Source organism: Heptranchias perlo, chromosome 13 (genome assembly GCF_035084215.1).
Source record: "Heptranchias perlo isolate sHepPer1 chromosome 13, sHepPer1.hap1, whole genome shotgun sequence".
NCBI lineage: Eukaryota > Metazoa > Chordata > Chondrichthyes > Hexanchiformes > Hexanchidae > Heptranchias > Heptranchias perlo.
The window spans coordinates 59,826,329-59,847,897 of record NC_090337.1 but is presented as its reverse complement, the minus strand read 5'-3'; the positions used below and the strand labels follow the sequence as shown (position 1 = coordinate 59,847,897).

Sequence of the window (21,569 nt, the reverse complement as noted above, 5' to 3'; positions counted from 1 at the left end):
AGTTTACAGTGAGGAATGTGGTATATATCAGAGTGTTACAGTGAGGAATGTAGGATATATCAGAGTGTTACGGTGAGGAATGTAGGATATATCAGAGTGTTACAGTGAGGAATGTGGTATATATCAGAGTGTTACAGTGAGGAATGTGGTATATATCAGAGTTTACAGTGAGGAATGTAGGATATATCAGAGTGTTACGGTGAGGAATGTAGGATATATCAGAGTTTACAGTGAGGAATGTGGTATATATCAGAGTGTTACGGTGAGGAATGTAGGATATATCAGAGTTTACAGTGAGGAATGTAGGATATATCAGAGTTTACAGTGAGGAATGTAGGATATATCAGAGTTTACAGTGAGGAATGTAGGATATATCAGAGTGTTACGGTGAGGAATGTAGGATATATCAGAGTGTTACGGTGAGGAATGTAGGATATATCAGAGTGTTACGGTGAGGAATGTAGGATATATCAGAGTGTTACAGTGAGGAATGTAGGATATATCAGAGTGTTACGGTGAGGAATGTAGGATATATCAGAGTGTTACAGTGAGGAATGTAGGATATATCAGAGTGTTACGGTGAGGAATGTAGGATATATCAGAGTTTACAGTGAGGAATGTAGGATATATCAGAGTGTTACGGTGAGGAATGTAGGATATATCAGAGTGTTACGGTGAGGAATGTAGGATATATCAGAGTTTACAGTGAGGAATGTAGGATATATCAGAGTGTTACGGTGAGGAATGTAGGATATATCAGAGTGTTACGGTGAGGAATGTAGGATATATCAGAGTGTTACAGTGAGGAATGTAGGATATATCAGAGTTTACAGTGAGGAATGTAGGATATATCAGAGTGTTACGGTGAGGAATGTAGGATATATCAGAGTGTTACGGTGAGGAATGTGGTATATATCAGAGTTTACAGTGAGGAATGTGGTATATATCAGAGTTTACAGTGAGGAATGTAGGATATATCAGAGTTTACAGTGAGGAATGTGGTATATATCAGAGTTTACAGTGAGGAATGTGGTATATATCAGAGTGTTACGGTGAGGAATGTAGGATATATCAGAGTGTTACGGTGAGGAATGTGGTATATATCAGAGTTTACAGTGAGGAATGTGGTATATATCAGAGTTTACAGTGAGGAATGTAGGATATATCAGAGTGTTACGGTGAGGAATGTGGTATATATCAGAGTGTTACAGTGAGGAATGTAGGATATATCAGAGTGTTACGGTGAGGAATGTAGGATATATCAGAGTGTTACGGTGAGGAATGTGGTATATATCAGAGTTTACAGTGAGGAATGTAGGTTATATATCAGAGTGTTACGGTGAGGAATGTAGGATATATCAGAGTGTTACGGTGAGGAATGTGGTATATATCAGAGTTTACAGTGAGGAATGTGGTATATATCAGAGTTTACAGTGAGGAATGTAGGATATATCAGAGTGTTACGGTGAGGAATGTAGGATATATCAGAGTGTTACGGTGAGGAATGTAGGATATATCAGAGTGTTACGGTGAGGAATGTAGGATATATCAGAGTGTTACAGTGAGGAATGTAGGATATATCAGAGTGTTACGGTGAGGAATGTAGGATATATCAGAGTTTACAGTGAGGAATGTAGGATATATCAGAGTGTTACGGTGAGGAATGTAGGATATATCAGAGTGTTACAGTGAGGAATGTAGGATATATCAGAGTGTTACAGTGAGGAATGTAGGATATATCAGAGTTTACAGTGAGGAATGTGGTATATATCAGAGTGTTACGGTGAGGAATGTGGTATATATCAGAGTGTTACGGTGAGGAATGTAGGATATATCAGAGTTTACAGTGAGGAATGTGGTATATATCAGAGTGTTACGGTGAGGAATGTGGTATATATCAGAGTGTTACGGTGAGGAATGTAGGATATATCAGAGTGTTACGGTGAGGAATGTAGGATATATCAGAGTGTTACAGTGAGGAATGTGGTATATATCAGAGTTTGCAGTGAGGAATGTGGTATATATCAGAGTGTTACAGTGAGGAATGTAGGATATATCAGAGTGTTACGGTGAGGAATGTAGGATATATCAGAGTGTTACGGTGAGGAATGTAGGATATATCAGAGTGTTACAGTGAGGAATGTAGGATATATCAGAGTGTTACGGTGAGGAATGTAGGATATATCAGAGTGTTACGGTGAGGAATGTAGGATATATCAGAGTTTACAGTGAGGAATGTAGGATATATCAGAGTGTTACGGTGAGGAATGTAGGATATATCAGAGTGTTACGGTGAGGAATGTAGGATATATCAGAGTTTACAGTGAGGAATGTGGTATATATCAGAGTTTACAGTGAGGAATGTAGGATATATCAGAGTGTTACGGTGAGGAATGTAGGATATATCAGAGTGTTACGGTGAGGAATGTGGTATATATCAGAGTGTTACGGTGAGGAATGTAGGATATATCAGAGTGTTACAGTGAGGAATGTGGTATATATCAGAGTTTACAGTGAGGAATGTGGTATATATCAGAGTTTACAGTGAGGAATGTGGTATATATCAGAGTGTTACGGTGAGGAATGTGGTATATATCAGAGTTTACAGTGAGGAATGTAGGATATATCAGAGTGTTACGGTGAGGAATGTAGGATATATCAGAGTTTACAGTGAGGAATGTAGGATATATCAGAGTGTTACGGTGAGGAATGTAGGATATATCAGAGTTTACAGTGAGGAATGTGGTATATATCAGAGTTTACAGTGAGGAATGTGGTATATATCAGAGTGTTACGGTGAGGAATGTAGGATATATCAGAGTTTACAGTGAGGAATGTAGGATATATCAGAGTGTTACGGTGAGGAATGTAGGATATATCAGAGTTTACAGTGAGGAATGTGGTATATATCAGAGTTTACAGTGAGGAATGTGGTATATATCAGAGTTTACAGTGAGGAATGTGGTATATATCAGAGTGTTACGGTGAGGAATGTAGGATATATCAGAGTTTACAGTGAGGAATGTAGGATATATCAGAGTTTACGGTGAGGAATGTGGTATATATCAGAGTTTACAGTGAGGAATGTAGGATATATCAGAGTGTTACGGTGAGGAATGTAGGATATATCAGAGTTTACAGTGAGGAATGTAGGATATATCAGAGTGTTACGGTGAGGAATGTAGGATATATCAGAGTGTTACGGTGAGGAATGTAGGATATATCAGAGTGTTACGGTGAGGAATGTGGTATATATCAGAGTTTACAGTGAGGAATGTGGTATATATCAGAGTGTTACGGTGAGGAATGTGGTATATATCAGAGTTTACAGTGAGGAATGTGGTATATATCAGAGTGTTACGGTGAGGAATGTGGTATATATCAGAGTTTACAGTGAGGAATGTAGGATATATCAGAGTGTTACAGTGAGGAATGTAGGATATATCAGAGTGTTACGGTGAGGAATGTGGTATATATCAGAGTTTACAGTGAGGAATGTGGTATATATCAGAGTGTTACAGTGAGGAATGTAGGATATATCAGAGTGTTACAGTGAGGAATGTAGGATATATCAGAGTGTTACGGTGAGGAATGTGGTATATATCAGAGTTTACAGTGAGGAATGTGGTATATATCAGAGTGTTACAGTGAGGAATGTAGGATATATCAGAGTGTTACAGTGAGGAATGTAGGATATATCAGAGTGTTACGGTGAGGAATGTGGTATATATCAGAGTTTACAGTGAGGAATGTGGTATATATCAGAGTGTTACAGTGAGGAATGTAGGATATATCAGAGTGTTACGGTGAGGAATGTAGGATATATCAGAGTGTTACAGTGAGGAATGTGGTATATATCAGAGTGTTACAGTGAGGAATGTGGTATATATCAGAGTTTACAGTGAGGAATGTAGGATATATCAGAGTGTTACGGTGAGGAATGTAGGATATATCAGAGTTTACAGTGAGGAATGTGGTATATATCAGAGTGTTACGGTGAGGAATGTAGGATATATCAGAGTTTACAGTGAGGAATGTAGGATATATCAGAGTTTACAGTGAGGAATGTAGGATATATCAGAGTTTACAGTGAGGAATGTAGGATATATCAGAGTGTTACGGTGAGGAATGTAGGATATATCAGAGTGTTACGGTGAGGAATGTAGGATATATCAGAGTGTTACAGTGAGGAATGTGGTATATATCAGAGTTTACAGTGACCGAACAACATGGCAGTGTTGGGCACACTACAACATCCTGACTTTGTGGATTCGCTGTGAGAGTCTGTAACGAGAGTCAGTAATGTGTTTACTCGGCACTCGTACCAAAGGGACTCAAAGCCGCCCCAGAGGGCCGCACAGTTTGATGAAGAAAAGAGAACATTGAGGGATGACCTGATAGAGGTCTTTAAGATTATGGAAGGGTTTGATAGGGTAGATGTAGAGAAGAAGTTTCTACTTGTGGGGAGACCAGAACTAGGGGCCATAGATATAAGGTAGTCACTAACAAATCCAATAGGGAATTCAGGAGAAACTTCTTTATTCAGAGAGTGGTTAGAATGTGGAACTCGCTACCATAAGGAATAGTTAAGGCGGCTAGCATAGGTGAATTTAAGGGTAAGCTAGATAAACACTAGTTTGAAAGGGTTAAATGAAGAAGGGGTTAAATATTAGCATGGTAATACATTGGGGGTAACATATTAGCATGAATAGAGGATTGGCTAAAGGACAGAAAACAGAGAGTAGGGATAAATGGGTCATTCTCAGGTTGGCAGGCTGTTACTAGTGGGGTGCCACAAGGATCAGTGCTTGGGCCTCAGCTATTTACAATCTATATTAATGACTTAGATGAAGGGATCGAGTGTAATGTATCCAAGTTTGCTGACGATACAAAGCTAGGTGGAAAAGTAAGCTGTGAGGAGGACACAGAGTCTGCAAAGGGATATAGACAGGTTAAGTGAGTGGGCAAGATGGTGGCAGGTGGAATATAATGTGAGGCTATTCACTTTGGTAGGAAGAATAGAAAAACAGAATATTTTTTATATGGTGAGAAACTATTAAATGTTGGTGTTCAGAGAGACTTGGGTGTCATCGTACAAAAAACATAAAAAGTTAGTATGCAGGTAGGCAAATGTCATGGGTTGGAGCACAAGAGTAAGGAAGTCTTACTACAGTTGTACAGGGCATTGGTGAGACCTTACCTAGAGTACTGCGTACAGTTTTGGTATCCTCATCTAAGGAAGGATATACTTGCCTTAGACACAGAGCAACAAAGGTTCACTAGATTAATTCCTGGGATGAGAGGGTTGTCCTATGAGGAGAGATTGAGTAGAATGGGCCTATACTCTCTGGAGTTTAGAGGAATGAGAGGGGATCTCATTGAAACATATAAGATTATGATGGGGCTTGACAGGGTAGATGCAGAGAAATTGATTCCCCTGGCTGGAGAGCCTAGAACTAGGGGGCATAATTGCAGGATATGGGGTCGGCCATTCAAGACTGAGATGGGGAGGAATTTCTTCACTCAGAGGGTTGTGAATCTTTAGAATTCTCTACCCCTGAGGGCTGAGGATGCTGAGTCATTGAATATATTCAAGGCTGAGATGGATAGATTTTTGGACTCTAGGGGATATGGGGATTGGGCAGGAAAGTGGAGTTGAGGTCGAAGATCAGCCATGATCTGATTGAATGGCGGAGCAGGCTCGAGGGGTCGTATGACCTACTGTGGCTCCTTGTTCTTATGTTCTTACGTTCTTAAGGGTGGGAGGGGGCTTGTGGGTAGCATAAACACCAGCATGGACCTCTTGGGCCGAATGGCCTATTTCTGTGCTGTACGTTCTATGTAATTCTATGAAAGATCTAGGAGATCCAGCTGGATGTGGAACAATTGGAACTGAATACGTGGGATTAATTTAAGGGGAAGGAAAAGAAACTGATCGCAGGGAGAAACAGAGAGCTGTGGTTCAGCTGCAGGCCATGTCCACGAGGAAACACCAAACCAGGAAGGGTGCGATGGAACCCCTTCATACTGATAATTTTACATGGGATACTTGTGCTTTTTTACTCCTGAGAGACACCAGTCAGTGAGCAGATAATTTCTTGAGGGAGGAATCGAGAGGCTCCCATCAGTCTACAGGTATCTCCCTGAGGGAGAGGAACTGAAAGGCTCCAGTCAGTCCACAGATACTCTCTGAGGGAGAGGGACTGAGAGGCACCTGTCAGTCCACAGATATCTCCCTGAGGGAGAGGAAATGAGAGACACCTGTCAGTCCACAGATATCTCCCTGAGGGAGAGGGACTGAGAGGCACCTGTCAGTCCACAGATATCTCCCTGAGGGAGAGGGACTGAGAGACACCTGTCAGTCCACAGATATCTCCCTGAGGGAGAGGGACTGAGAGGCACCTGTCAGTCCACAGATATCTCCCTGAGGGAGAGGGACTGAGAGGCACCTGTCGGTCCACAGATATCTCCCTGAGGGAGAGGGACTGAGAGGCACCTGTCGGTCCACAGATATCTCCCTGAGGGAGAGGGACTGAGAGGCACTAGTCTGTCCACGTATACCTCTCTGAGGGAGAGGGACTGAGAGGCACTAGTCTGTGCACGTATACCTCTCTGAGGGAGAGGGACTGAGAGGCACTAGTCTGTCCACGTATACCTCTCTGAGGGAGAGGGACTGAGAGGCACTAGTCTGTGCACGTATACCTCTCTGAGGGAGAGGGACTGAGAGGCACTAGTCTGTGCACGTATACCTCTCTGAGGGAAGAGTTTGGGTAGCGGCATGTTCCCATAACTCCTCCGCCCCTTTAAGTTTGTTTTTTTATCATTCTGGGCAGGAAGAAAGTGACTCAATCCCTTTGCTGCTTCACTATTTTTTGTTTTTCACGGTTTGAACGCCTGATTTTGTTTCATTCCAGATGGGCGTGCAGCCAGGCCCTACCACTGTAAATTATTGATCCACCGTGGAAGTTTCTTCCATCTGTCATCACCATGGCAACTGGCTGTCACCTAACAGCTGGAACCGTGACGTGTTCTGAATTCGAGCAGGCAGAATGCAGGACTATCAATTTCACAGAGATGGAGAGTGATGGAGAGAGAGAGAGAGAGAGAGCTGGAGAGAGGACAGAAACAGATGGAAGAGAGAGACAGATGGATACGGAGAGAGAGAATGATGGAAACAGGGAGAGACAGAGAGAGGGGGAGAGGGAGACAAAGAGATGGATAAACAAAGAGAAGGATGCAGACAGAGAAAACAAGAGTGACAGAGAAAAAGACTGAGCGGAATGCAGAGAAAGAGAATAAGGGTGAAGGAAACAGAGAGAAAAAGGGGTGGAGATGAAAAGAAGTGAGACGTGGAAAGACTGAGAGAGTGAGGAAATGAGGGAGAGAGATGGAGAGAGAGAGACCGATGGGGACATAGAGGAACAGACTGTCCAAATGGTCTTCTTCCCTTTCTCAAGCTATCAGAACATCTTGCCAATCCACGTCAACCATTTTGTGTGCCTCGCTTCATCTCTGAGATTCACGCAGAACCAGATAAAGAATTCTGCGGCTCTAGGCACCAAGAGCACTTGAGACCCCTCCGTATCCCCCCACAAACCCCTCCGATCGATTAAAACACAAATATTTCGTAAAAGCTCGGATGAAATAGGCCCGTAAAATGTTTACACACTGCATTAATAATAAAGCAAATCATATCACAACATACTATACTTAAATAGAAATGATCCAGCGGTTGTATGCAGTTTTTCTGCATTATGGCAAGTTTTACTGGGGGTCTTATATTTGGCTGGAGTCCCTGGGAATGGGCCCCATAGACAAGAGTGACTACTCTTGTTAAGCACTTTGGGATGTCCTGATGTTATGAAAGGTGATATATAAATGCAAGTTTGTTACTTGTGTCTTAAAATCATCCGTGACCTATCCATTTAAATGGGTGAAATCCTGTACACGGACACTTTCAAATACGATTTTAGAATCTTTCAATCACATCAGGCAGGCACTGTATTACAAAATCAGATAGCCGAGAGTGAGTTACAGGCTGGAATCTAATCGAGGGGTTCATATATAAGATAATAACGAGGATTCAATTGAGGGTTTGGATGGTTTATGTAAAGAATAACAGATACCTGGGAGTGGGTTACAGGTTGGAATCTAATCGAGGGGATCATATATATATAATATAATAGATACTTAAGGTGAGCATCTGATCATCTAATGAAGGGGTTCACATGATATAAGATGGAGCAGCTGCATTTTCTAAGTGTGGTCTGACCCCAAGGTGAGCTTCACTCCTGAAGGCACTCCAGGTTAGCCCCGTATTTAATAACTTGTTCCATGTGGTTTGTTCCTATTGTGTTTCTGTTTTTTTGCTGTCAGAAGGTGTCTTGCCAGCCGGCGCACGCTGTGCTGTTGTTGTGCGATGGCGTTGTCCCAGATCGATTAAGGATTGTGAGAGGATCACTGCGTGTTTCCTGGTTGGATTGGATAGGTATTTGAAGGAAAAGGGATTGAAGGGATATGGGAATAAGGAGAGAAAATGTGATTGGAACTATTTGCCCGCGTGGAGAGTAAATACTGACACGGACTGTTTGGGCCGAATGGCCTGTTTGCCTGTTGTAATGTCTGTGTGTTCCTACATTACAACAGTGACTACACTTCAAAGGTATTTCATTGGCTGTAAAGCGGTTTGGGATGTCCTGAGATGATGAAAGGCACTGTATAAATGCAGGTCTTTCTTTTACATTTGATAGCCGATAATCAGCGACTGTTAACCAGCAAATAACAGCAGAAATGAAGAAGGATTGTTATTATTATCAAGGATTATTATTTTACAGTTCTACAGAATATTTCCTGCCCTAGAATCTGGTGACTGTTATTTTCCCCTCCTCCCCTAAAGGTGCCGATTCTTGCTGGGGTACAGGTTCCACGGGGACCCTCCTCTACCTCACCCGGGTGGTCATCCTTCATTCATGAACATAGACAGTGAGTGTAGGCAAGCTGTTCAACCGTGGGGAGCCCCAAAATAGAATTCCATCCTGTCCTCAGGTAGTGTTGCCAATTCTGGTTGGGTGTATTCCTGGAGATTTCATCATGTGACCTCCCGCCTCGAACCACCACTCCCCCCACACTCCCACCATTGGTCCATCCTCCAGGCACACTGCCTTCCAACGGCCAATTGGCAAGGGAACAGATTCTTTGTTTCGCAATTGGATTAATCTTGACTCTTAGTGAAACCGCCTTTTATCCCCATCTCCAATATTTTTATAATTAATAAATGAAGAAAATGTTCAAAGGAAATGAAAAAAATACAAGTTTGTTCAATACCCCTACGATTTTTCTCCTGGGTTGCTCGCAACAGTGTCCTTGAGATTAATCTTCAATTCCTGGAGACTCTGGGACAATCCTGGAGGGTTGGCAACCCTATCCTCACCCAACCCATGCACTTTGCAGCAGGGGTGACTAGATTAGGAACAGAAATCCAGCGGACTTTACCCCTCCCTATGCCACGGGCACTAAGTCTAGTTGCCTCTGCCCTGGTTCAGGTGAGGTAGCTCAGCGCAGAGAGGGAATGGAACTTCCTGATCTGTATGGCTCAGTAGCACACTCGGCAGTGCATTTACACACTGAGGAATGAGGGGCGGCCTCAGCTGTGGTCTGAATGATGCACACTATCGGGAAGGATAATGCCATTAGACTGTGACATGAGAAGTACATGCTGTCAGTTTGATGACAGATAAGAGAGCAGAGTTATGTTTGCTACTTTACCTTTGCCCCCTGAGCTGACCCTTCCCATTCAGTACACTGACTTTCCCTTCATCCTCTCTGTGTTGTTTACATCCCGTTGTCCTTGACCACAGGAGTGTCTGTTCCGTGTCTTACTCTGAACATCCCCCTGCTCGGTCTCTTAGCAGGCGTCTTGCTGAGTAGCAACTCATCACTAATTCACCGCCTGATTGGTGGAGGTGACCATGTGATCACGTCTTAGATGGATGTGATTGCATTTAATTGATTTTGTTAACAGAGCTCAGGAAACGCCCCTCCCGCAGCAATTCGTACAACCGGATTAAAGTTTCGTACAGCGTCCCAACGTCCGAAACAGAGTGGCACCACCAGGACCCCTTAAATAGAAAGTAACACCATTGGGACCCCCTAAACAGGGGAGCATTATGACCAGGGGCGCCTCATCTGAGAACGTCAGCACCAGTACCCCCTCTCTCCAGAGCGTGTGAGCAGTGGGACCCCTAAACAGGGAAAATCATCACCACCAGCCCCTAAATAGGAGAGTCAGTGCCAGGACCCTCTATTCCGACGGCATAGGTCCCTCTAAGCAGGGGAATATCATCACTACAGTACTCTAAAGAAGGAGGACTATTATCAGGACCCCTTACAAGGAAACGTAGCACCAGCACCATCCAAAGAGAAAGTTTTACCACCAGGACCCACTAAAAAGGGAGTACCAGCACCAGTACATTCGGAGAGCAGGAGTACCCTGGTCCTCCACCTTGGCTCCTATGAGATCAGGATAGGCTGCAGGTTCCACGCTGAATTGACTGATCTGAACCCAGGCAGCAGTAGAAGTTCTACAATTGATCTCGGTGCCCCTGCGCCAAGGAGAGGGGAAATCAGCCAGGGTTCTCCCGCTTGATGGATATTCAGTGACTGCTTAGCCTTTTGCTCAGTGGGTTGCACTCCCACTCGGAGTCAGAAGGTTGTGGGTTCAAACCCCACTCCAGAGACTGACACTGCACTTCTGTACTAAGGGAGTGCTGCACAGAACAAAGGCCCCATCAGATGGATGTAAGAAACCCTTCCTGAGGACTATATAGATGCCAGTTCTTTCTTCCCTGCTGAAAAGTGCACCGGTGTGGTTGTCCAACAAGTACAGGCGGTGAATCACCCCATGGTAGAATAACCCACTGAAGCTCATACTCCAGAAACATATAAAGAATGGCTCCTTGGGAGAAGTAAGCACCTTCTAGGAGAAGAGAGGTGAAAACTATCAGAGAGCAATGATAGACAAAACATTGGAATGAGGTGCTGTCCTCTCGGGTAACGGCATGGACTCGATGGGCTGAATGGCCTCCCTCCGTGCTGTGACCTTTCTATGATTCTACATTAGTGCTGTACTGAATCAAGGGACATGTTTTTTCTCCCTTCAATTTTCTTCCACCCCCTGCCCCCCCAACATGGTGGCTCTCAATGGGGTACAGGTTCCACAGGCTACAGCAGACCTCCCAATACCTCACCCAAGCGCCCATGGGATTTTTAAAGACAGTCATCTAGTCTCAGTCTCCCAGGGATACAGAGAGCTCACAGGCACCTACCTCACTCTTTATCCTACAAGCCGACACGATGGCATGGAACAATTTCAGTGTTACTCCTGGTTATGTTTTTTTGAGCTCCTTTCTCCTTTTTGTTTGGCGAGTCATGTAGGTGAGGACTAAGCTCTCTCAAGAATGGTTTCACTTACCCAGATATTTGGTTAAGTTTCATACCATTCCCTGGATCACAAACAGAAAACCTGTTTTTAGATTACTCCAGTCACTGGCGCTGGCTCATTCCCCTCATGGGATCTTTCTTGTCTTTGAAAGGCTGCTGAATAACACCAGCATCAGGCATTATCTTAAGCTTTAACTGTCAAATAAATATATTAAAAGTACATGAATGAATCAACACCAATAACATTACATGTATATAATTGCAGCAGTATTAAGCTTTGCTATTGCCTTGATGCGATAGAAATGAAATATTTTGCAACTTCTATACTAAGCTAAATTTTAATGAACTCTTACATGTAATTGTTCTTTTATATTCTCACCAACTGGGGAAGTTTCTGGTTAGCTGACACTGGAAGCTTTAAACAGATTCAGATTCACAATGAAGATTACAGGAAGCCTGTTTGAAAGACCCAGAAAAGCTCACTAATTTGAAAAGAGAAGGCTTCTCCGAAACTTAAATAACTGCCTGCTAAATTCGGAAAGCTGCCAATCAGATTCACAATTGGAACAAAGCACACAGTATGTTTGTCGTTGAATTGAGTGGCTTGGCTCCTCTCTCAAGTCTTTGAGGAGAAGACACGCCCACAAAATCTGTCAGGAAGAGAAGTCACGCCCATAGGTTCAGGCTGCATTGCTCAAGCAGGCAAGCAGACTTCATTCATTTAAAGTTAGTATTCTGGATGTCATAGTAAATAAAAATTTTAATTTTTTTAATAAAAAGCCAAATAAATAATTGAATTAAATTAAAGGGACAGAAGGGAAAAAATTTTAAAAATTACAATATTGGAAAATGTGAGGTTATGCACTTTGGCAGGAAAAATCAGAGAGCAAGTTATTATCTTAAAGGCGAGAAACTGGAAAGTACTGCAGTGCAAAGGGATCTGGGGGTCCTAGTGCAAGAAGATCAAAAAGTTAGTATGCAGGTGCAGCAGGTGATCAAGAAGGCCAACGGAATGTTGGCTTTTATTGCTTGGGGGATAGAATATAAAAACAGGGAGGTATTGCTGCAGTTATATAAGGTATTGGTGAGACCGCACCTGGAATACTGCATACAGTTTTGGTGTCCATACTTAAGAAAAGACATACTTGCTCTTGAGGCAGTACAAAGAAGGTTCACTCGGTTAATCCTGGGGATGAGGGTGCGGACATATGAGGAGAGGTTGAGTAGATTGGGACTCTACTCATTGGAGTTCAGAAGAATGAGAGGCGATCTTATTGAAACATATAAGATTGTGAAGGGGCTTGATCGGGTGGATGCGGTAAGGATGTTCCCAAGGATGGGTGAAACTAGAACTAGGGGGCATAATCTTAGAATAAGGGGCTGCTCTTTCAAAACTGAGATGAGGAGAAACTTCTTCATTCAGAGGGTAGTAGGTCTGTGGAATTTGCTGCCCCAGGAAGCTGTGGAAACTACATCATTAAATAAATTTAAAACAGAAATAGACAGTTTCCTAGAAGTAAAGGGAATTAGGGGTTACGGGGAGCGGGCAGGAAATTGGACATGAATTTAGATTTGAGATTAGGATCAGATCAGCCATGATCTTATTGAATGGCGGAGCAGGCTCGAGGGGCTGATTGACCTACTCCTGCTCCTATTTCTTATGTTCTTAATTAGTGACCAAAAACTATTAAAATGAATAATATGAGACTACATTTTTAAAAGTTAATTTTTAGTTGTTTGGCAGTGATTAAGATGAACCGTGCTTTTAAAACTTAGTTTAGACCTGGTATTTTTAAGCCTACCTGTTTGGTGGCGTAATTAGTTACTTTCCAGCTGGGCAGATGAGCAAGTTGGCGCCTTTTCAATGATTTCCCTGATTGCAGCGTGCGATGTTCCTTTAATTCGAAGCTGTCAAATCGCCGGTGAACCAATAGCAGCAAGTTCACGATTTCTGCGTTTTGCTGCGCGTGTGCAAGGGCGGGAACTTTGATTCGCCACGAGAAACGGAGAGCGCTGTCCAGCTCTACTGTTATTTCGGGAGCGATTTCTGGCCCATTGTATCAAAGTAATTTAGGACATGATTTCTGTGAGTGAAGCTGGTTTTTAATTCCTGTTGTACCGAGACAGAATTGAAGAGGCCAATACTAAGCTAAATCTTAGACAAAAATACTTCCTATTTGTCACAGCTATGACAGGTTCTTCACTCATTCTATTTTATCCAATGTCACACTGTCCTGCCGAACTAGTTGCGTTTTGTAATGGAGGGATCAGTGGGGTAGATTTTGTCTTTGTGCGATCGTGTAAAACGGGTGGTAGCAAGTCGGCAGCCCATTTTACATTTCTCACGATTTTTATTTCCACTGAAGCGAAGATGGACTTCAGTGTCTTTAGCTGCATCATCTTTCTTGCTCGCAGTTTCCATGGTAACCATTAGATTTTGCTTCTTGTGGCTATGATTTTAATAAAGCCACGATTGCATTCAGAGCCCGACATTATCATCATCCTCCACACGCACGTCAACCAGTAACCTTCCCCTGTATCCCTGGCCAAGGTTAAATTCACATCCTGTGATTAATCGCCTCAATTTTCAGGATATAATGAGTAGCAAAGGTAAAATTATTGATGGCGTGCGTGATGGAAGGCCCTAGAGTGGTTAAGTGGGATGAGTTAATTAGTGTGATCTTTATTCAGACCATCACCCTGTTTGTAGACAATGTCCTCACCAGAAATTGATAACTCACCCGTGTCAGTGTAGGGGGGTGGCGGGGAAAGGAGGGGGCATTGGAGGTTTTATATACAGAATGATATACCCTGTTTATATTCACAAACTCTATGTTATAGAATAACAGACACCCAGGACTGAGTTGCAGGCAGGAGTTCAGATGGTTTCTAAAAAAAAAAGCACTTGCATTTATAAAGCGCATTTCACAGGACATCCCAAAGTGAGTCACGGCCAATCAATTACTTTTGAAGCATAGTCACTGTCGGCAAACATGGTGCACAGCAAGATCCCACAGGCAACCGTGAGATCAATCAACAGTTAATCTATTTCTGGTGCTAGTGGTTGAGGGATGAATGTTGGCCAGGACACCAGGACAATTCTCTGCTCTTCTTCAAAAAGTGCCAAAGGATATTTTACTTACACCTCACCTAATGTCTCATCTGAAAGACGGAGATCTATATAAATACAATAATGGATGACCGGAAATGGGTTACAGGTGGGGTTCCAACTGAGAAGTCAGGATGGTTTATCTATACAATTACAGATACCTGGGAGTGAGATACAGATTGGAATCTAATCGAGGCTTCAGATGATTTATATATAGAATAAAGGATACCCCCGGCGAGTGAGTTATTGGGTTTTTAAGAGACTTTTTAATAGAAAGGAGATCAATATGGCAACCTAAGGCACGTGACTGGCAGACAACACATGAATAGAAATGATTGTCCAATATTGGCAGAGACCTGTGGATTGGCTCTTAATTACATTCACACCATGTTGCTTACAGTTTATGCTTGAACACGTATCTGCACAGGCCATTGGTCTCAATCTTTTTGTCTGTTACATACAGTTGTCCCCATTGTCCAGTGTATCTCTGGAGATCAGAGGCGGCTCGTCATGTGGGGCACTGCCTTACCTGGAATCCTGGATCGGGATTGAAATTTAGATTGTCCACCCGATTTTCTTTTCCCAAGTTACCGCGGCAATGTAAGAGAGGACATCCCACCGGAAAGTTCCCAGCCCCGCACTTACAATCGATTTTAAACCCCGTCGGCCCACCTAGTTTTCTGCTCGAGACTTACTGCAGGACGTTCCGGCAGAATATTCCCAGGGTGGATTTATCGCGTATTGTACTTTAGGCAACCCTGAGCAGCGCAATTTTGCAAAACCGTTTGGTGATAGGGTTGCCAACTCTCCAGGATTGCCCTGGAGTCTCCAGGAATTGAAGATTAATCTCCTGGACACCACTGGGAGCAAACCCAGGAGAAAAATCATAGGGGCATCAAAAAGAATCATTTTCTTGCAACACTTTTGTTTATTAGTTATGAAAATGTTGGAGTTGGGAAAGAAAAGGCTGTTTGACTGACAGCCAAGACTCATCCAATCGGGTAATGACCAGTCTGTTTGCTTTCCAATTGGCAAGAATAGACATGTTGGGCGACCAATGGGGGAAGCATGGAGGCGGGGCAGGTGGAGGGAGGAGGTCATGTGGTGAAACCTCCAGGAATACATCCAGCCAGAGTTGGCAGCTCTATTTGGTGAGACTCTGGTTAGTTTTGCGTTTTTTTGTAAAAGATGTAAAGGTTTAAAAGAAAACAACAGCTGAACAGTGCAGCGAGATAAAGATAATATACAGCTTAAAAGGTTGGTGGTGGGATTCTGCGGGAAGGGCCAGTTGCCTTGGTAACATACTGGCTTGGTTAGGTATGTATAGCTGTACCTAAGGTTGCCAACTCTGCATTCCTGGAGGTTTGATCACATGACATTCTGACCGCATGACATCTGACCATGTGACACCTGATCACGTAGAATTATAGAATGGTCACAGCACAGACGGTGGCCATTTGGCCTGTCGAGCTCGTGCCGGCTCTCTGCAAGTGTAATCCACCTAGTCCCACTCCCCTGCCCTTTCCCCATAGCCCTGCAAATTTTTTTCCTTCAGGTACTTATCCAATTCCCTTTTGAAAGCCAGTATTGAATCTGCCTCCACCACCCTTTCAGGCAGTGCATTCTGGATCATAGCCACTCGCTGCATAAAAAAGTTTTTCCTCATGTCGCCTTTGGTTCTTTTGACAATAACCTTAAATCTGTGTCCTCTGGTTCTTTTCTGCACCCTCTCTAAGGCCTTCACATCTTTCCTAAAGTGCGGTGCCCAGAACTGGACACAATACTCCAGTTGTGGCCGAACCAGTGTTTTATAAAGGTTCATCATAACTTCCTTGCTTTTGTACTCTATGGGCTCGATTTTAGCACCCGCGATCGGGTGCGTTCCTGACGGGGGGGCTACGAAAATCGGGGATTCCTGGGGCGGGTCGGGAGCCCGGCTCCAACCCACCCCATTTCCGGGTTCCCCACAGACGCGCTGACATGCGCGCGCAGCCCCCACATGTGGGACTCCCGCTGGCAATTAAAGCTGGCGGGGTGCCACTTAGGGTATTTAGGTATTTCAGGTCGTTTAGAGACCTGATTAACGTGATATTTTAGGAGGGTTGGGATTTTTGCAAACAACTGGGACTGTTTCTCCACTGGGGGAAACACTCCCAGTTCAAATGGACGTGTTGCAACCATCAGCCTGTGGCAGCTGCAAAGGTCCATTTGACAGGTGGTGGGGGGAGACCCTCACTCATTGCAGGAGGCCACTCTGTCACTTTGGACAAAGTTTGGCCTCCACCACCCTCCTCCTAACAACAAAATTCACCAACTTGCACACTTACCCCGGTGTCCAGACACATGTACCTACCTTGCGGACCCCCTCAGATGTACATCTTCCGGATGGGGGCCGCCGTAGCTGCAGTCATGACCTCCTCGGAGGGCGAACAGCATCACCAGCCTCGCCGGCCACGCCGTCCACCTGTGACACGTGGAGCTCCATAACGCAGTGCTGTGACACATCCACCTGCACAGCAGGAGGGAGGGCAACCGCAGAGAGAGATGCGTCGCAGAGGGCACTACCCTCGCCACAGGGTCCACAGACTGAGGCTCAGCTTCTTGGACCTCTCTGAGCAGCAGTGCACACGGAGGCTGAGAGTCACTCAACATGTAGTCGTGGACATCTGCAGCCTCCTTCATGCCGAGCTGCTCCCGGCTGGCCCGAGCACCGTCTTCTTACCTGTCGCTGTCAAAGTCACCACTGCCCTCAACAATTTCTCCTCCGCATCCTTCCGGGGACATCGCCGCCGTCTCTCAGTCGTCTGCACAAAAGAGCCCTGCAAATACACCTACACCCACTCTGCAGTGACACAATGGGTGGCATCAGTTGTGGGTCTTCATTGTGATCCTCAGGAAAGGGCATTATTGCACAAACCAGACAAGATTCGCAAAGACGTGGCAGTAGTGGTGCCAATATAATATGTAATGTGAGTTGATCAGAAATTAAATATAAGTCAAAACCATGACAAACCCTCAAACACCCTTGTGCATCCCCTTCATGTTCACGACACGTTTGCCTTACGCTGCCTACTGCACATATGTGATGCATGCCCTGTGGCTGCAGCACAGGTAGTGGCAGGTTGAGCGAGGCTGACCGTGAGAGAGATGCACGAGAGGGTGAGTACGAGATAGAGCCATGAGATTGTATGAGGATTGGGTTGAGTGGTAGTGGCGGGGTGAGTACTGGCGAGGTGAGTAAGTGCAGGTAAGATGAGGATGAGGTTTGAGTGGGTATGAGGGGTGATGTGACAGAGTAGTGTTGGCAGTGCAGAAGGAGATGTGGGGTGGGGGCGGTGATGTGGCAGACCGAGTGTAGGGGAATGAGTAAGTGTACTCACTTTGGCTGACCTACTTAGGTCACTGCAGCGCCTCCTGCACTGTATGCAGGTGGGCGATATGTTGGTGGTGCAGGTGACCTCCTCTGCCACCTCGAGCCAGGCCTTCTTGGTGGCAGAGACAGGCCGCTTCCTCCCGCCTGCCGGGGGGAAGATCTCTGTCCTCCCCCTCCTCCTCACCCCATCTAATGATACCTGGAGTGAGGCATCATTAAACCTGGGAGCAGCCTTCCCCCTGGGCTGCTCCATGCTGTAATTTTTCCTATTTGTTGCAGCATCAGTCAGTGGAGGACTGCCCCTTTAAATAGGGCTCCTCCAGCTGACAGACCTTACTGCGCATGCGCAGTCCGCCCGCCGCGCAGATCAGCAGTGGGGAACCCGGAAGACCAGGTAAGTGGATCCAATTAGGCTGCGATTGGGCGGGGGGCAGACTAATTTCACCGGGCGCGTTACCCACGCACCCAATCGACCCCCCGCCGTGAACCCGCCGCCCTGGTAATATCGGGCCCCATGCCTCTATTTATAAAGCCCAGGATCCCGTATGCTTTTTTAACCGCTTTCTCAACCTGTCCTGCCACCTTCAAAGATTTGTACACATATACCCCCAGGTCTCTCTGTTTCTGCACCCCCTTTAGAATTGTACCATTTAGTTTATATTGCCTCACCTCGTTCTTCCTGCCAAAATGTATCGCTTCACACTTTTCTGTAATAAATTTCATCTGCCTCATTTCAGGATCAAACATTTATCCTATTTCCTTTGAAATGAAGGTTTAGTCTCGACCTCAATCGCCACATGTGGTGAAGGATCGCACGGTCCAATAGCCCTGAGTTCAAGAACCTTCCTCCTCCCTTCCCCCTTGTTTCTTCCAGTGAGAATTCTTGATTTCCGAGCCCAAGTCCCTCATCCACCTCCCAGTGGAAATAATCTTTCACTGTTTACCCACATTAAGGTCCCCACGTTTCACTCACCCCTTTACTGGCTGCTCCCCTCTCAGTGCCGCTCCCAGTCACCACCCTGGTGCTGCGACTCCTGGCTCTGCAGGAAATGCTGGGCCCCATGGCCACCTATTCCCCAGTCTCCATCTCACTCCGAGTCCTCATTCCCCAGTCTCCATCTCTCCCCGGAGCCCCCAATCCCCAGTCTCCATCTCTCCCCGGAGCCCCCAATCCCCAGTCTCCCTATCTTTACCCCCACTCTCGAGCTCCCCGATTCCACACTCTCCCACCCCCCCGATTCCACACTCTCCCTCCCTCCCCCGATTCCACACTCTCCCTCCCCCCCCCCCGAGTCCACACTCTCCCCCACCCAATTCCACACTCTCCCCCCCCCCCACCGAGTCCACACTCTCCCCCACCCCCGATTCCACACTCTCCCCCACCCCCGATTCCACACTCTCCCCCCCCCACCGAGTCCACACTCTCCCCCACCCCCGATTCCACACTCTCCCCCCCCCCCACCGAGTCCACACTCTCCCCCCCCCCCGATTCCACACACCCTCCCCCCCCGATTCCACACTCCCTCCCCCCCCCGATTCCACACACACCCCCGCCCCCCCCCCGATTCCACACTCTCCCCCCCGATTCCACACTCTTCCCCCCCCCCGAGTCCACACTCTCCCCCCCGAGTCCACACTCTCCCCCCCCGATTCCACACTCTCCCTCCCCCCCCGATTCCACACTCCCTCCCCCCCCGATTCCACACTCTCCCCCCCGATTCCACACTCTTCCCCCCCCCCGATTCCACACTCCCTCCCCCCCCGAGTCCACACTCTCCCCCCCCGATTCCACACTCTCCCTCCCCCCCCGATTCCACACTCTCCCCCCCCGAGTCCACACTCTCCCCCCCCGATTCCACACTCTCCCTCCCCTCCCCCGATTCCACACTCTCCCCCTCCCGATTCCACACTCTCCCCCCCGATTCCACACTCTCCCCCCCGATTCCACACTCTCCCCCCCGATTCCACACTCTTCCCCCCCCCCGATTCCACACTCTCCCCCCCGATTCCACACTCTTCCCCCCCCCCGAGTCCACACTCTCCCCCCCCGATTCCACACTCTCCCCCCCCGATTCCACACTCTCCCTCCCCCCCCGATTCCACACTCCCTCCCCCCCCGATTCCACACTCTCCCCCCCCCCCCACCGAGTCCACACTCTCCCCCCCCCCGATTCCACACACCCTCCCCCCCCGATTCCACACTCCCTCTCCCCCCCGATTCCACACTCTCCCCCCCCCCCTGATTCCACACTCTCCCCCCCCGATTCCACACTCCCTCCCCTCCCCCGATTCCACACTCCCTCCCCTCCCCCGATTCCACACTCTCCCCCCCCCCCCGATTCCACACTCTCCCCCCCCGATTCCACACTCTCCCCCCCCGATTCCACACTCCCTCCCCTCCCCCGATTCCACACTCCCTCCCCTCCCCCGATTCCACACTCTCCCCCCCCCTGATTCCACACTCTCCCCCCCGATTCCACACTCCCTCCCCTCCCCCGATTCCACACTCCCTCCCCTCCCCCGATTCCACACTCTCCCCCCCCCGATTCCACACTCTCCCCTCCCCCGATTCCACACTCCCTCCCCTCCCCCGATTCCACACTCTCCCCCTCCCGATTCCACACACTCCCCCCGCCCCCCCCGATTCCACACTCTTCCCCCCCCCCCGATTTCACACTCTCCCCCCCCCCCCCCGATTCCACACTCTCCCCCCCCCCCCGATTCCACACTCCCCCCCCCCCCCCGATTCCACACTCTCCCCCCCCCCGATTCCACACTCCCCCCCCCCCCCGATTCCACACTCTCCCCCCCCCCGATTCCACACTCCCCCCCCCCCCCCGATTCCACACTCTCCCCCCCCCCGATTCCACACTCACTACCCCCCGCTTCCACACTCTCCCTCCCCCCCCCCGATTCCACACTCTCCCTCCCCCCCCGATTCCACACTCTCCCTCCCCCCCCCCCCCGATTCCACACTCTCCCCCCCCCCCCCCCGATTCCACACTCTCCTTCCCCCCCCCGATTCCGCAGCCCCCCCGCCCTCCCCCCCCCCGATTCCGCAGCCCCCCCGCTCCCCCCGATTCTGCGGCCCCCCCCACCTGACTCCGCACTCCCCCCCCCCCCCCACCCTCCCTCCCCACCAGACGGTGATGAGCTCCATGGAAAAGGCCGGGAAATGATTCTGTTTAAATTTAATGCACTATAACCTTTCCCTGACTCCCGCCGCCAGGCTAACAGTCAGTGATTATTTATCGTGCCTCACGCAGTGTCTGTCGTCCATGTGGGCACACTGCGGCGGGAAGTCTAAATGGCTGATCCAACGGGCTGTTAGAGGCAGCGCTTGGAATAGGAGCCCCAGATATTCTGGGAGGGTTGGGAACCTGAGCTGTGCCTCACTTGTCACCAGCCGCCACCTGCCCAGAGACTAGCATCAAGCATCCAGCAGATAGGTGAGGCCTCTGCAATCTGGAGCTCTCTCTCTCTCGGCCCCTCTTCCTTGCTGATATCTCTCCCAGAATCCCACAAAGAAAGAAAAACTTGTAGCTGGTGAGTTTAAATTCAGTTAATTAAATAAAATCTGGAATAAAAAGCTCGTACCTGTAATGGTGGCCGTGGAACTATCTGATTGTCGTAAAAACCCATCTGGTT

The 21,569-nt window shown here is 47.2% G+C and overlaps 1 protein-coding gene across 14 annotated transcripts in view; it reads left to right on the top strand.

The window, feature by feature from the left end:
• The window catches only part of kif1aa (kinesin family member 1Aa), a 342,099-nt gene that overhangs the window by 75,797 nt on the left and 244,733 nt on the right, over positions 1-21,569 (top strand). The gene's annotated exons all lie outside the window — the stretch shown is intronic.